Source organism: Suricata suricatta, chromosome 6, assembly GCF_006229205.1.
Source record: "Suricata suricatta isolate VVHF042 chromosome 6, meerkat_22Aug2017_6uvM2_HiC, whole genome shotgun sequence".
In the NCBI taxonomy this organism is placed as follows: Eukaryota; Metazoa; Chordata; class Mammalia; order Carnivora; family Herpestidae; genus Suricata; species Suricata suricatta.
In genome coordinates this window covers 7,936,862-7,940,854 of record NC_043705.1, presented here as the reverse complement: position 1 = coordinate 7,940,854, position 3,993 = coordinate 7,936,862, and the positions used below count along the sequence as shown (strand labels likewise).

At 35.3% G+C, this 3,993-nt stretch overlaps 1 non-coding gene across 1 annotated transcript; it reads left to right on the top strand.

Moving 5' to 3' along the window:
* Window positions 1-278: 278 nt before the first annotated feature.
* On the top strand, window positions 279-385 carry LOC115295066. The gene has a single exon (XR_003910298.1). It is a non-coding gene; the product is annotated as a U6 spliceosomal RNA (small nuclear RNA).
* The last annotated feature ends 3,608 nt before the right edge of the window (window positions 386-3,993 follow it).

Here is a 3,993-nt window from a genome sequence, read left to right as displayed (position 1 = left end):
TTGTTTCCTTTGCTGTACAGAAGCTTTTTATTTTAATGCAGTCCTAATATTTCATGTTTTTTTATTTCCTTTGCCTCAGGAGACATATCTGGAAAAATGTTTCTGTGACAGATGCCAGAAAATTACTGCCTATGCTCCCTTCAAGGATTTTTATGGTTTCAGGTCTCCATTTCGAGTTTACTTTTATGTATGATAAAAAGAAAGTGACCCAAGTTCATTCTTTTTCATGTAGCCATAGCATTTTCCCAGAACCATTTGCTGAAGGAACTGTCAAAGATGTGCTCACTTCAGGAGCACATATACTAAAATTGGAATATACAAAGAATATAAGCATGGCCTCTGCTCAAGGACGACATGAGGAGACTGTCAAAGATTAATTAACCATATAGTTTTATTAGTCTTTTTCTGGATTTCTGAGTTTATTTCTGGATTTTCTATTTTATTCCATTGATCTATGCATCTAATTTTTATGCCAATAGCATACTGTTTTAATTATTACTTCTTCGTAATATAACTTGAAATCTGGAATTGTGATACCTCCACATTTATCTTTTTCAAAATTTCTTTGCTGTTTGAGGTTTTTTTGTAGTTCCAGAAAAATTTTAGGAATATTTGCTACATTTCTATAAAGAATCCTCGTGGTATTTAGATAGGGATTCCACTTAATGTGTGGATGGCTTTGGCTAGTACTGGCATTTTAATAATATTTGTTCTTCCAATCCATGAGTGTGCAATGCCTTTTGATTCCTTTGTGTCCTCTTGAATTTCTTTCATCAGTGTTTTATAGTTTGTAGAGTACAGGTCTTTGACCTCCGTGGTTAGGTTTATTCCTAGATAGTTTATTGTTTGGGATGCATTTGTAAATGGGGTTGGTTTCTTAATTTCTATTTCTGCTGCTTCACTATTAGTGTATATGAATGCAACAGATTTCTGTCTGTTGATTTTGTATCCTGTGACTTTACTGAATTCATTTATTAGTTCTAGTTGTTTTTTTGTTGGAATCTTTAGTGTTTTCTATATGTAGGTTCATGTCATCTGCAAATAGAGTTTTACTTCTTTCTTACTAGTTTGGATGCCTTTTATTTCTGAATGTCGTCTAATTGCTGTGGATAGGATGCTGAATAACAGTGGGGAGAGTGGGCATCCTGGTCCTGCTCCTGACAATAGAGGACACGCTCTCAGGGTTTCTCCAGTGAGTATAATGTGGACATCAGGTCTTTCATGTAAGGCCTTCTTTATTATGCTGAGGTATATTTCCACTAGGATGGCTTTGCAGAGACTTTTTATCAAACATGAATATTGTACTTTTCCAGATGCATTTTCTATATCTCTTGAAATAATCATAGAGTACTTATCCTTTCTTTTATTGATGTGATATGTCATGTTTACTGTTTTGTGAATATTGGGCCACACTTGCATCTTATGGATAAAAGACACTTGATGGTGGTGTATGATTTTTTTAAAGTATTGTTGGATTCAATTTGTTAATATTTTGTTGAAAGATTTTGGATCTATATTCGTGAGAAAGTTTGGTCTTTAGTTCTCTTTCATGATGTGGTGTCTTTAAAAAGTGTTGGTATGGGGGTGATACTGGCCTCATAGAACGAATTTGGAAGTTTTTTGTTCTCTTCTAATTTTTGGAATAGTTTGAGAATAATAGGTGTTAACTCTTTTTTAAATATTTGGTGGAATTCACCTGTGAAACTGTCTGGTCCTGAACCAGGGGTGACATTTTTGATTACTGATTCAGTTTAATTGTTGGTAATCAGTCAGTTCATAAATCTGGGTGTTTTTTTTTCCTGCATTAGAGTTGGTAGGTTATATGTTTCCAGGAGTTAATCTATTTCTTTTATATTGTCTAATTCGTGGATATATAGATTTTCACAATATTATTTCATGGCTGTTTGCATTTCAGTGGTGTTGGTTGTTATTTTCCTTCTTTCATTGTTAATTAGTGCCTTTTTTTTAATTTATGTCCTTTTTTTCAAAGGAGTCTTGCAAGTGGTTAATCAATTTTGTTGAACTATTCAAAGACCCAGCTCCTGATTTCATTGATCTGTTCTTTTGGGCTTTTTTATTTACTATATCACTTATTTCTGCTCTAATCTTTATTTTTTCCTTTGGCTCAGTTTGGGTTTTGTTTGTTGTTCTTGTTCTAGCTCCTTTAGGTGCAAGGTTACGATGTTTATTTGAGAGTTTTCTTGATTCTTGAGGTAAGCCTGTATTGCTGTAAACTTCCCTCATTTTGTTGCATCTCAAAGGTTTTGGACTGTAATGTTTTTATTTTCACTTGTAATTTTCATGTAATTTTTAATTTCTTCTTTGTAGTTGATTTCTAGTTTCATAGTGTAGAACCATTTTTATCCTCCAAGAAATATGCTGTACCTCATTGCTGTTTTCTTTCCCAAGACTTAGCCTATTAGCAATGAGTCCACTTCAAAGAATTTAAAAAATAACTCTAGTCAAATTCACCAAAATGTGCTCATTACTTCTTTGTTGCAGAGAACTTTTATTTCAACTAAACATTTGGGATAATATGAGTCTCAAACCCTTGTCTTTTTTGTAATATTTTTCTCCTTAAATGTCATCTGTTGTTTTGGAAAGGTGTATATCATGCATTCATGTCTCTCCATGTCTCTCTTTGGTCACATATGAACTTTCTGATTCTGTATTTACTTAAAAACTATCTGTTCTCCACACTGACAACTGGCTGAGTTTCTGGAGGGTTCAGGTCCATCAAATGCCTTGTTGAGTAAGTGACTAAATAAGGTTCCCATAGAACTCTCACACTCCTCTTGAGAATAACCCTCTTCATTTCCTTCTCCCATTGATTTATAGCCTGATTTCTAGAAAACACAGTATGAAGCAAATGCTGACACAGTAACCCTATATTAGGGAACACAATCCCAGAGAATCACTTGTGATGGAGAAAGAGAAGTATGGCAGGGAAGGACAGAGAGCAAATGCATGAGGATATTTACCAAACTAGATGCAGCTTTGGATTTCATTGTTCAGACTCCTGAAAAATCTGCAGAAAATCTATATAAGAAACAACTACACTGTATGGTAGTTGTAATATTCCAGTTCTGGGGGATAAAGGAAGATACATTTATCTGTTAGGTTTCTTATACTTCATCACCATCTGGTCAAAATCCACCCCCTAAGGCCTTAATACCTGTGAAGTTGTGAAATATGACCATGCCTCAGTGTGACCACTGAGGAACAAAGAGCCTGCCCCTGGATGAATTTATTTTTGCCCTCTCTACCATATAGAGTTTTTCTGCATGTAGTTTCTTGTAATAGAAGTAACATCCATCTGGCAAATAAAGAAAATAATGAAACAAGTCTTTTTTTTTTTTTACTCTTCTGTTAGGAAATGAGAAGATCCTGAGGCTTCAAGCAGAGCATGAGAGATGATCTGAGGTGTAATACAGGTAGATTCAGGAACACCCCAAAGCTCATCACTTTACATGGGGTAGTCTACAGAAGACCATCAGGACCTATGCTTTATCTCATAGTTTATACAATGAAAACAAGAAACACAAGACACCAACATAGCCACTAAACAGTGGACTCCTTCTTTCATACAGCTATCTTACAACCTTTAATACAAATCATTCTTTCGATCCCTTCTCATTCTCTCAAACTTTTTCATAGAGTCATCTGGAATTCATGGTTTAATGTCATCTGTATCTATCTATCTATTCATTCATCCATTCATTCATTCAGAACACAGAACAGGGGAGGGGCAGAGAGAGAGAGCGAGGGAGAGAAAGAGAATCCCAAGGAGGCTCTGTGCTGTCTGCATGGAGCCCAACATGGGGCTTGATCTCAAAAACCATGAAATCATGATGGGAGCTGAAATCAAGGGTTGGACACTTAACCCACCGAGCTACCCAGGCAACCCTGATCTAATTCTTAATATTCTCAGTCTCTTCTCTGAAGGAACTTTCATATATGCCTTCTAGTTTATCCAGGAATTAAGTTAAAATT